This window comes from Scyliorhinus torazame, chromosome 16 (assembly GCF_047496885.1).
Source record: "Scyliorhinus torazame isolate Kashiwa2021f chromosome 16, sScyTor2.1, whole genome shotgun sequence".
Lineage (NCBI taxonomy): Eukaryota > Metazoa > Chordata > Chondrichthyes > Carcharhiniformes > Scyliorhinidae > Scyliorhinus > Scyliorhinus torazame.
Genome location: NC_092722.1, coordinates 53,914,525 through 53,927,817, shown reverse-complemented (window position 1 = coordinate 53,927,817; position 13,293 = coordinate 53,914,525). Strand labels below are relative to the sequence as shown.

Genomic DNA, 13,293 nt, shown 5'->3' with positions numbered 1-13,293 from the left:
CTGCCATTCTGGACATGGACCACACCGGCAAACCGCAGCCGATGCAAGTCACGGGGAACCTAGGCACCAACTGGAAGCTCTACAGGCAGCGATTTGACCTGTACATCCGTGCCACCGAAAAACAGAATGTCTCGGATGATTCGAAGATTGCAATGCTCCTCTTCTACGCAGGCCCCCACCCAAACGATGTCTTTAATTCACTGGTGTTCGAGGAAGGCGAAAACCAGGCCAAATATGACACGGTCATCCTCAAAATGGACCAGCACTTTCAAACTGAAGTAAACGAAACTTTCGAAAGATACATCTTTCAGCAACGCCTGCAAGGTAAGGAGGAGCTTTTTCAACCCTTTTTGACGCACCTCCGGATTCTAGCGCAGTCCTGCGGTTACGGCACCACCACAGAGTCCATGATCAGGGACCAGATTGTTTTTGGCGTTGCCTCTAGTGGCCTACGCCAGCAGCTTCTTAAAATAAAAAGCCTCACCTTAGCGTCTGCTGTGGAAGCCTGTGTCCTCCACGAAAATGCTGCCTGCCGTTTTGCCCGATTTCAGGCGTCCGAGTTGGCACGGAGGGGGTCCCCAGCCGTCGAATCGGCAAGCCAGGCCGCCCACGACGTTGAACGCATCCAGGCCGTCGATTTCTTCCCGCCCCACGGCCCGGACGACAGCGGCCGCTTCCCGCGCTTTTCGCGGTCTCCCGCGCAGGTGCGCGCCAAGAATAACGGCCACAACGAGGGACGCACTGCGCAGGCGCGCCCACCGCAAGATCGCACTGCGCATGCGCAGTGGCGCAACGAACGTCGTGACGTCATGACGTGCAGCAAGTGTGGAGGTCTACACTTAAAAGGGCAATGTCCTGCAAAATACCGACAGTGCAACAGATGTGCCATGATGGGCCACTACGCAGCCCGCTGTCGTGCGGCTCAACCCATGGATCCGGCGCATCCTCGACAACCTCGCGCACGAGTCAGGACCGTCCAGCCCACGCATCACGACTTCCAGTTAAGTGATGCAGATGACCAGGATGACTTCCGAGTTGCCGTCATTGATGTCAACAAGGTCAATGCCATCAATCCAGACGATGAGTGGTGTGCCACCCTGACGGTCAACCGATCGCGCGTCGCCTTCCGTCTGGACACCGGCGCATCCGCCAACCTGATTGCTTACTCTGCAGTCCAGGCCATGAAGGTCAAACCACCCATCACACCATCCCGGCTTAAGATGGTTGACTATAACGGGAACGTTATCCCGTCCGTAGGATCTTGCCAGCTACAGGTGACTCACAAGAGGTACACGGCCACACTCCCCTTCGAAGTTGTGGGCTCATCAAAGGACTCGTTACTGGGTGCACAAGCGTGTAAGGTCCTTCACCTGGTACAGCGCATCATGTCTCTCTCTCCAGATGAGATATCCGACTTCCCGGATGCTGAGTTCCACGCGAATCTCCATTCCCTCCTTGCTCACAACCAGGAGGTTTTTGAAGGCATGGGGACATTGCCACACACGTACAAGATTCGACTCAGACCGGACGCCATCCCTGTCGTTCACGCACCTCGCAGGGTTCCTGCGCCTCTCAAAGACCGCCTCAAGGCACAACTGCAGATTCTTCAGGACCAAGGGGTCCTATCCAAGGTCACGGAGCCCACGCCATGGGTCAGCTCCATGGTCTGTGTAAAGAAGCCCTCTGGCGAGCTCCGTATATGTATAGATCCAAAAGATCTGAACAACAACATCATGCACGAACACTATCCCATCCCGAAACGAGAAGACCTCACCAGCGAGATGGCGCGAGCCAACATATTCACTAAATTGGATGCGTCCAAAGGATTCTGGCAGATCAAACTGGACCCGGCCAGCCGAAGACTATGCACATTCAACACCCCTTTTGGCAGATTCTGCTACAACCGGATGCCATTCGGCATCATTTCGGCATCTGAAGTATTCCACCGCATTATGGAGCAGATGATGGAAGGCATCGAAGGGGTACGTGTATATGTGGACGATATCATCATTTGGTCCACCACTCCGCAGGAACACATGCATCGTCTTCGACGTGTCTTCACCCGCATACGGCAAAATGGCCTGCGTCTCAACCGTGCGAAGTGTGCTTTCGGCCAGACGGAGCTGAAATTCCTCGGGGACCACATCTCAAGGTCCGGGGTCCGTCCCGATGCAGACAAGGTTAGCGCCATCACAGCCATGCCACGACCGGCTGACAAGAAGGCTGTCTTAAGATTCCTGGGCATGGTCAACTTCCTTGGGAAGTTCATTCCCAACCTGGCTTCTCATACAACAAACATGCGCCATCTCGTAAAAAAATCGACGGAATTCAACTGGCACCAGTCGCATCAGCGGGAATGGGAGGAGCTCAAGCACAAACTGGTCACGGCACCAGTGCTGGCCTTCTTTGACACGACTCGCCCTACAAAGATCTCAACAGACGCCAGCCAATCTGGTATTGGAGCGGTACTCCTGCAAAAAGACAGCACGTCATCATGGGCCCCGGTTGCGTATGCCTCACGAGCCATGACCCCTACCGAACAGCGCTACGCGCAAATCGAAAAAGAATGCCTGGGCTTGTTAACTGGACTGGACAAGTTCCACGACTATGTGTATGGCCTGCCACGATTCACGGTCGAAACTGACCACCGCCCCCTGGTCAACATCATTAACAAAGACCTGAACGACATGACTCCTCGCCTCCAGCGCATCTTACTTAAACTCAGGAGGTACGATTTTGAACTGATCTACACTCCGGGGAAGGAACTCATAGTGGCGGACACTCTTTCCCGAGCAGTGAGCACACCACCAGATGCGGAGGGGTTCGTGCGTCAAATTGAGGCACACGTGACTCTGACAGCAGCAAACATGCCAGCTGATGATCCTTGTCTGGCCCACATACGCGCAGAGACGGCGACTGACCCTCTGCTGCAGCGAGTGATGCGCCACATGACGGAAGGGTGGCTAAAAGGGCAGTGCCCCCAGTTTTATAATGTGCGAGATGATCTCACCAATATAGACGGGGTCCTTATGAAATCGCATAGGATCGTCATTCCACACAGTGTGCGCCAGATGATTCTTCGTCAACTACACGAAGGCCACTTGGGCGTCGAAAAATGCAGACGAAGGGCCCGGGAGGCGGTATATTGGCCGGGTATTAATGAAGACATAGCCAACATGGTGCTCAACTGCACAACCTGTCAGAGGTTTCAGCCAGCGCAACCTCCGGAAACACTTCTACCACACGAGATGGTGACGTCCCCCTGGGCGAAGGTGGGTGTTGACCTATTTCACGCGCTCGGCAGAGATTACATTGTTATTATAGACTACTTCTCAAACTACCCGGAAGTCATGCCTCTCCATGATCTGACGTCGTCCGCAGTCATTGGGGCCTGCAAGGAAACGTTTGCTCGCCACGGCATTCCAAGGACTGTCATGTCAGACAATGGACCTTGTTTTGCCAGCCGTGAATGGTCGTCCTTTGCCGCAGCATATGGTTTCACTCATGTGACATCCAGCCCTCTGCATCCACAATCGAACGGGAAGGCTGAAAAGGGTGTCCACATCGCAAAGCGGCTCCTGTGCAAGGCGGCTGATGACGGATCGGACTTTAACCTTGCCTTGCTGGCCTATCGATCGGCCCCGTTGTCCACGGGCCTCTCGCCAGCGCAGCTACTAATGGGTCGCTCCCTCAGGACGACGGTACCTTCCGTCCTGGCACCGACAACAGACCATGAGGCGGTTCTTCGGAACATGCAACTGCAGCGTGATCGCCAGAAAGGTCGGTACGACACACGAGCGACGGACCTGCCCCCCCTGTCCTCCGGAGACAAAGTACGCGTCCATCAACCGTATGGTGGCTGGTCAGCACCGGCCGAAGTCCTCCGACAAGTGGCTCCCCGCTCGTTCCTGGTTCGCATGCCGGATGGTTCCGTGCGTCGCCGCAATCGGCGCGCCCTTCGCCGACTTCCACGCTCACAGCCACACAACACGCCAGATCCTCAACAGGCTTCCGAGGATGACTTTGTGGAGCTGCCGCACATCACGCCCTTTCCATCGCCACCCATGGCCATGCCTGCACAGCAGCCGGTGGTTCTTGATCCACCCTTAAGGCGGTCAACCCGAATTCGTCGCAAACCCATTAGAATGGACTTATAATACAGTTCATATGTTTAATAAGTTGGACAATTTTACATGATAACCTGTTGTTGTTTATCGTTCCAGATGTCGTCTGACTGGACAACTGTTCAAATGTTTTTTCTTCTTCTCTCGTTCGCATTTCTGTTATGTTATGGTACAACTGGATTCATGTGACGCACTCGACATCGCCCCATGTACATAGTTCCGTCATAGACACATGCTGCACACGACACACACACACTCTTAGATGCACTCACGTCACGATCATATTTATTACCACGTAGGCACATATCTTTGTAAAAAGGGGGGATGTCATGATATTCAAACACACACATCATGATGGACACACTAACAGGCAAATCAGAGTACACAACACCACAACCAATCACAGACAAGAACACCAACCACATAAAAAGCACGAGCACGACACCTGGAGGTCAGTAGGTCTGGGGAGAAGGAAACAAGAAAGAGCTGTTGAAACACCACAAGCAGGGAGCCCCCCACGTGCAGAGTGCAAAGACCAAGTTGTAAATAGTGAGTTTAAATAAAGAAGCGTTGTACCATATGCAACTGTGTTGGCTCTTCTGTGTGTCAGAACACCCAACACCACAACCTGGTCCACATTTGTGGAAACCAATGCTAAACGGCACCTGCTGGGGGCCTCCAAGGTGAGGCTGTTAGGTCCTGCGTTTTAGGTAATTCTGGTGTGAACATATTTAAGTGAGCCTAATTGCACACCTAAATATGCAAATCAGGATGCTGCCCATTGAGGGAGGGATCCGATCATGACGCCTCGATAGATCATATCGAGCATTGTAAATCTTGCGAGATTTACCAGCCTTGCCGTGAGCCGCGTTGGGCGCGATGAGGCCTGTAGAGCGGCCCATTAACTCTGTTTCTCTCTCCACAGCAGCGGCCAGACTCTCTGAGTGTGTCAGCATTTCCTGATTTTATTTCGACGTTTCCTTACCACACCGCTTCCGATTCAAAGTTCATCGCAAGGGGAAGTGGCTCATTCAGCCACCAGGCACTGAAATGTTTGGCGGCCATCATGATTTCTTGATGTGGCTGAGATGGTCACACCCAATGATCAGAATTACAGCAGAGCAGTGCGAATGGTGGTGACAGATTGCTCGATACATTATTTCAAAGATGAGTCAGGGAGTTATCCCCACTGGGGCCAGATTATCTGGTCATTATCACATTGTCATTTATGGGAGCTTGCTGTATGCAATTTGGCTGCTGCAGTTCCTATACTAAATCAGTGACTACTGGTTAAGAAACATACTTCCTTGGCTGTAAAGTCCACCAGCATGTCCTGAGGTCTGGAAAGGTGCTATAATAATGAAGGTTCTTTACCTGATGGTTCATGACTGATATAATAATAATGCACCTTATAGTTGCAATAGAAGTGTTTGTTTCAGGATCACAGTACTGTGACTAAAAATATACCAAACCCATCAACCCAGAGAGGCAGAACGTTTGTTGAATCTGACCCTGGGAGGGTTCCAATCTTCATAGAGAAGGTGGCTTGCTGCTGAATCTGAAAGCACGTCACTTGCTTGAAAACTGCATTAACACAACGTGATGCTCACTGGTTCATTGAACATCCCCAAATTAAAGAACAAGGTTGGGAAAGTCACGATAGCATTGCTTCAGCGTGCACTATGTTCCATCAATAAAGTTTCAAGGCTTATTTTAAATTGGAAGTTCAGTCATGTATATAAAGAAAAAGATTGACTTAAGTCTGTCACGGTAATAAAAACACGTTTAATTGGACTTATAGCCACGGTCCTCTAAAGGGATTTAGAAATTTTGGAACAACACGAGGCTTACCTTAGTTCAGATCCACCTCACAGAGTTGGTGTTTTTAATTTATGAGAGTATTAAACAAACAAAGTTATCATGTACCCTGAACTTTGTTTCCGACCTGACATTAACTGCACAATAAAGTTACCAAGACGCTAAATGGACAGCCTTTCTGAGTTCCCCCATCTATTCAAAGCTTTGAACATGGAATACAATACGCTTTAAATGTTATTCTGACTCAGGCTGGCATCATTCAACCTGTATTAAATGATTGTTTATTGGCCTTCTAAAATATTAAGAAATTGATTGAATATTGTCGAAATCTCCCTCTCTCTCTTTTTCCCTTATTAAGAACGATTTAATCGCAGGTTGCCAGAGTTGCCAAAGATGTGGAGATGCCGACAGCGGACTGGGGTGGGCACAGTAAGAAATCTTACAACACCAGGTTAAAGAGACAGGTCATGAAGCATGTGGAGGGATAGCTTACCTTTGTCACGGTGATGGAAGATTTGTGACTTCCGTCAGAACCATTTCAGTGCTTTAGCTGGTGCAGACACCTAATTGGGGGGATTCCAATCTCGAGCTCTGTGAAAGATGGGCATGGATTTGGAAGGCAACAGCACATTCAAGGATTTTAGAGGTGAAAGAGTGGCTGGAGGTGGTAGTTAGCAAGGTCGGATGACTGAAGGTTTTTTTTTTAAGGAGAGGGTTGGTGGTGTCAGATATGAAGGTGACGAGGAAGGAGCATGAAGAGAGAGAGTGTCATTCAAAATTTCAGCTGACATGGGGACTACGAACTCAAATGAAAAAGAGTGGTCAGCAGTTTATTGAGAATAGAATAGACCTCGGGCAAGGGGGAAATTTAAAGGAGATTTGGAATAATGGGCCTGTGTGTGCGTTGGGGGGGGTGGGGGGTGGAAGTGCCAGAGGCAGTTGGACAGATAGTTTCAATCTTGGTGATAATGATGTCCATGATCTCCACATCTTCTTGATGGACCTGCTGGGTGTTTAGACAAATGAGCCGGGAGCTGTCAGCCCCGGCCCTGGGCAACCTAACCCTCGCTATTTGCAAATGGAAACATAATGGACAGAATGAGGAGGGCTTTCTAGCAGCCTGGAACCTTCCCACGCCATATGTCCAAGAGATTATGTGCAACCTCTCCAGAATGATGGAGCGTAAAGCGGCACTCTGAGAATCTCACATCCACGGGTGCCTGTTTTAGGTATTGTCCAGAGTGAGGTCAGTACAGATGACAAAGTAGCACAGTGGTTAGCACTGTTTCTTCACAGCTCCAGGGTCCCTGGTTCGATTCCCGCTTGGGCCACTGTCTGTGTGGAGTCTGCACGTTCTCCCCGTGTCTGCGTGGGTTTCCTCCTGGTGCTCCGGTTTCCTCCCACGAGTCACGAAAGACATGCTTGTTAGGTGAATTGAACATTCTGAATTCTCCCTTAGCATACCCAAACAGGCGGCGGGGTATGGCGACTAGGGTATTTTCACAGTAACTTCATTGCAGTGTTAATGTAAGCCTACTTGTGACAATAATAAAGATTATTATTATGTAAGTAACATTGGGCCATGAGTAGCGGCATTACCAGCAACCATTAAGTGCTGTTGCTTGATCGTTGATCCACGAAATACATGACAGGTAAACAATACAAAATGGAGGCGGGCATGTCGTCTGTTTTTTACACAGAGGTCTGTACCTTATTGGCCTCTGAAGACAACAGACGTATAATTGGGAACTAAAGAGGAGGACGCTTGTCTTGTCAGCCATCTTGGAAAATGGAGAACTTCCTACCTCGGGGTATCAATTCTGTCACAGTCTGAAGCAATATTCTTTAAAATTGGGTCAAGGACAAAATATTCCACAAAATTGGTCTTGATGAAAAAAGGCCTCATCGTTCTAGAACACTGATGTTACCTATTTTCCCATTTCAGCATCTGGTTAATTTGAAGTACAGCTAATTCCTGGGTCGTGATCATCTTCCCTGTCAACCCTGGATTATTCCTGGCAGCCATCCTGAAGTTATTATTCATGCTAACAGTCATCAAAGGAATAAACTGCTCAGAAATGCAGGAGACTTGAGTCTTCTTCAAACCCGTTTCTTATTAAATCTAGTGGATACCTTCCCACTCATGATGAGTGAGATGTCTGTTTGCACATGACCATCGCTCTGTGCTTTGATAGCGAATCGCCCACGTTATTATTCTCTGTGGAATACCCCAGAAGCATTGATAAGGCAATTTTTGCTCCCCTAGTTACAGTAATTGTGTATGACACTCATTTATTTCTCCAGTCGTGTCATCTTGTGCTTCAAGCCCTAATTGATCGTACAGTATTAATGAGGAGCTCAGCAAGCAACATCAGGAAAGTCGGGTGTAATTATAAACAAGATGATATGCTCTCCAACTGAATAGGGATGGATGTGACAGATCATGGCAGATGCTAACAGATGATGAACCTGCTCCTTTATCAAGTTACGATTCTTTGTGCCTAATATAAACTGGCATAGCTGCTGGTATCATGCAGTAAACCATTATAGACGGGCATTACATCAAAGACTAATAATTCAATGATATTGCAAAGGTCTAGATACAGAAGGCAGAGGTTTGAGAGGTAATTATGACGCCAATATCATTTTCTTACAAAGATATTAGGATAAAAAAGGCTATGAATTCTAAAAATTGAGAATAAAACTAGACAAGGGTGATGGAAAGCCCGATGTGAATCATTACCAATCCTTTCCTTGGAGAGCTGCTTTCACACATTAAAAACTGGATTTCCTTTGCAGTCTTCTTAAACAGGATGTTCTCTGAGAAATAATGACACTGAAAATATTCTTGCATAATTGTGTGAGCAGGAAGATGCGGAACAGTGACAGGCTGCTGGAGACTTAGAAATATCACAGAAGGTCCCATTACATGTCCAGCATTGGCATGTCCTATTCCAGAACTTCAAACTAATTTTTATATATTAAAACTGGGCAAAAAGGTCCGAAAGGAGAGCCGCAGAGGGTCACGTGACTTCTTTTGTGGATTGAACCCACTCCGATGTCTGAAGGGGGAACAAAAGGAACATTCCTGACTGATGTGAATCTTTCTTGAAACCTATCCAAAGGGGTATTATCAAATTGAATAGGTCATTCAAAAAGAAATATGCTGGGCAGGGTTCCCCGGCTTCATCTGTGGCGGGACTCATTGCAAAAAGAAAGGAAAATCTGGCGTTCCAGGCAAAACTCCATTGACTTTCAGCGGCATAGGGAAAATCCCAGCTGCGAAAGAGGATGGAAAATTTTGGTCACTGACTGTTTCAAGCCTTCAAGGTGTTAAACCACAACACAGGATCCAACAGAAACACCACCCTTATTTGGAAAAGGACTTGGACTTGTAGAAAGTCACATGAAAAGGATGACATCACAGGAAAATTAGCAGAGCCAGGGAGATGAAAGAGCACAAGAATGAACGAGGTTAAGAGCGGAGCCGGGAGAAATAAAAGCGCAAGAAAGAGCGAGACAGCAAGACTGAGAGTGGAGCTGGGAGATAAATGGGCGCGAGGAAGAACGAGACTGGGAGCCGTGCTGGAAGGATAAAAGTCCCTAGTTGCCACATTCCGGAGCACAGTGGACTAAACAGCTGGCTTGTAATGCAGAACAAGGCCAGCAGTGCGGGTTCAATTCCCGTACTGGCCTCCCCGAACAGGCTCCGGAATGTGGCAACTAGGGACTTTTCACAGTAACTTCATTGAAACCTACTTGTGACAATGAAGGATAAAAGAGCATGGGAAAGAGCGAAACTGGTGGGGAGCCGGAAGAAAAAAGCGCGAGATTGAGCAAGACCAAGAGTGGAGTGCTAGCTTGGATTTTGAAGCTGCTGCGGAGACATCAGAATTCAAAAGTAAATGGGGCAAGTAGAAGCAGCTGATTGGTGAGTAAGGTCAGGTAAGTATTTACTACTTTTATCGCTTATAGTTTGCAGAAATGGGTGTTTAAGAAATGTACCTTTAATGGTTGCTGAGTTGTTCACTCTATGTTTCAAAAAGGTTAACTTGAGTTCATGGAATAAACATTGTTTTGCTTTAAAAAATACTTTTCCATTTCTGCTGTACCACACCTGTAGAGTGGACCGTGTGAAGAGAAATGCCAAGGCATAGAGAAATGGACGAATCATGCAAAGACCTTCTTGTTCAAAGAGACTGTCAATCGAGAAGGATTCCAGTTGGAGGAAGAAGTACAAAAATGGACTATATTATTATCCCTGTTTGCGTGTGTTGTTTTTTGAAATGAAAAAGTATATTTACAGTGTGCAATTCTTTTTTTTTCAAATTTAGAGTACCCAATACATTTTTTACAATTAAGGAGCAATTTAGCTTGGCCAATCCACCTAGCCTGCAAATCTTTGGGTTGTGGGGGTGAAACCCACGCCAACACGGGGGAATGTGCAAACTCCACACGGACAGTGACCCAGAGCTGGGATTGAACTTGGGACCTCGGCGCCGTGAGACAGCAGGGCTAATCCACTGTGCCACCATGCTTCCTCTGTGTGCATTTCTTAAAGAATATTGAAAAGGTGAAAAATGAAACCATCTTGAAGTTGATGGGTTTTTTTTTTTTCTTGGGGGAGGTGTCATGTGAGAGTACCTTTAAGAAATGTACCTTTAAGAAATGGGTGCTTAAGAAATGTACCTTTAAGAAATGGGTGTTTATCTGTGATGTCAGAGAGTGGGTGGAGCTGGGCTGTCTGTCAGCGTTTTACTTTCGTTTTACGTTGTTTGCTGCAGAGTGTGTTTTTGTTTCGTTTTCAGAGCTGGATAGCTACAATCACAGCCAGAAGGGTATTAGTCTCTCTCTCTCTGTAATCTAAAAACTGTAAATCGATCCTTTGGTGATTTAAAACTAATAACTGCTCTCAGTTGTGACTTTAACCTGATGGGCTTCTGTTTAAAGGTTTTGTTTAAGTCTTATGGATGTTAAAAGGACAGCTTAAGAATTACTTAGTGTTGTATTCTTTGGGGGTTGTATTTGAATTAATGGTTGCTAAGATGTTCACTGTATGTTTTAAAGAGGTTAACTTGAGTTCATAGAATAAACATTGTTTTGCTTTAAAAAATACTTTTCCATTTCTGCTGTACCTCACCCGTAGAGTGGGCTGTGTGCTCCCCATGCCACAATCTATTAAAAGTTGTGGGTCAGGTGAACTCCATGATACACTTTGGGGTTCTCTAAACCCTGGCCCATAACAGTATATTCTGTGGTCTACAGTTTGTAAGGGTTATATCCTGTATTGACGAGGAAGAAGCGCCCCGGAGTAATTGATATTATTTGATATTAAGTATCTTCCAAAAGGTTTAATTTAATGAGGTAAGTCATGATAGGAGAGCTAAAAGCCCTGGTGGGCTCCTCCTCTATGTGGGAGGCCGGGAACATTTCCAATGCTATGGGCCAGCACATGTGCAGGAAGTTCCCCCAGCTGTAGCTCCTGGAAGCCCAGGTTTTGGAGTTGGAGCGGTGGCTGGGGACACTGTGGAGCATTTGAGAGGCAGATAATATCGTGGGTAGCACGTATAGAGAGGTGGTTACACCGCAGGCTATGATGCTCCAGCAGGAAGGGACCGGGTGACCACCAGCCAGAGCAGGAGGACTAGGCAGGCAGTGCAGGAATCTCCATTACCCTGCAAAACAGATATACTGCTTTGGATACCATTGGGGGAAATGGTCTTTCAGGGAAAAGCACCAACAATCAAATTCATTGCAGCATAGTTGGGTTTGCTGCACAGCAGAGGGGTAAAAAGTTGGGATCTAGGGCAGCATTGTCATAGAATTTACAGTGCAGAAGGAGGCCATTCGGCCCATCAAGTCTGCACCAGCTCTTGGAAAGAGCACCCTACCCAAGGTCAACACCTACACCCTATCCCCATAACCCAGTAATCCCACCCAACACTAAGGGCAATTTTGGACACTGAGGGCAATTTATCATGGCCCAATCCACCTAACCTGCTCATCTTTGGACTGTAGGAGGAAACCGGAGCACCGGAGGAAACCCACGCACACACGGGGAGGATGTGCAGACTCCACACAGACAGTGACCCAAGACGGGAATCGAACCTGGGACCCTGGAGCTGTGAAGCAATTGTGCTATCCACAATGCTACCGTGCTGCCCAATTGTGGCGCAGTGGTTAGCATTGCTGCCTCATGGCGCCGAGGTCCCAGGTTCGATCCTGGCTCTGAGCCACTGTCCGTGTGGAGTTTGCACATTCTCCCCGTGTTTGCGTGGGTTTCACCCCCACAACCCAAAGATGTGTAGGGTAGGTGGATTGGCCATGCTAAATTGCCCCTTAATTAGAAAAAAAAATGAATTGGATACTCTAAATTAAAAAAAAGTGTGGGAATGCGATAGTTATGGGGCGATTCAAGTGTAAGGTGAATAAAAAGGTGTTTCTCTGGCCGCAAATAAGACTCCAGGATGGTATGTTGCCTCCCTGGTGCTAGGGTCAAGGAAGTCTCAAAGCAACTACAGGAAATTCTGGAGGGTGAACAAACAGTGGTCATGAAACATGCCGGGTACCAATGACATGGGTGAAAAGGGGACAAGTTCATAAAAGCAAATTTAGGGAGTTAGGAAGTAAGTTGAAAAGTAGAACCACAAAAGTAGTTATCTCAGGATTACTACCAGTATCACACACGAGTAAAAGCAGAAATAGCAGGATATATCAGATGGATACATGGCTGAAGAGATGTTGCGAGGGGCAGGGTTTCCTAATGGGACCAGTTCTGGGGAAGCTGGGACCAGTACAAACTGGACGGTTTACACTTGGGCAGGACCGGGACTGATGCCCCAGAGGGAATATTTGCTAGAGTGAATGGGGAGGCTTTAAACTAAAATGGAATGGGGACAGGAACTTGGATAAAAACAAAAGACAGAAAGGGGAATAAGAAAAGTGATAGGCAGAGAAGGGCCCGATTCAAACAAGGCCACATTGAAAAATAATGGGAATAGGACAAGGAATGTTAAAAAGACAGGCTTAATGGCTTTATGCCTCAACACCCGGAGCATTCACAATGAAGAGGATGAATTAATCGTGCAAATATATGTAAATGAAGCATGATATAGTTGGAATTATGGAGGCATGGCTGCCGGGTGACCAGAGATAGGAATTGAACATCCAGGGACATTCAATACTTAGGAAGGACAGACAAAAAGGAAAAGGCGGTCGAGTTGCAGTGCTGCTTAAAGAGGAAATTAACGCAATATTGAGGAAGGATATTATCTCCGACAAGGTGGAATCTGTATTGATAGAGATGAGAGAGGGGCAAAAAACATTAGTGGTGGTTGTCTATAGACCCCCA

The 13,293-nt window shown here is 47.5% G+C and overlaps 1 long non-coding RNA gene across 1 annotated transcript in view; it reads left to right on the top strand.

Moving 5' to 3' along the window:
* Positions 1–11,028, top strand: part of LOC140392367 (uncharacterized) — a 101,029-nt gene extending 90,001 nt beyond the window's left edge. The window contains exon 3 of the long non-coding RNA XR_011935309.1: positions 10,066–11,028. This is a non-coding gene — a long non-coding RNA (uncharacterized lncRNA). The remainder of the gene's footprint in view (positions 1–10,065) is intronic.
* Positions 11,029–13,293: the final 2,265 nt, after the last annotated feature.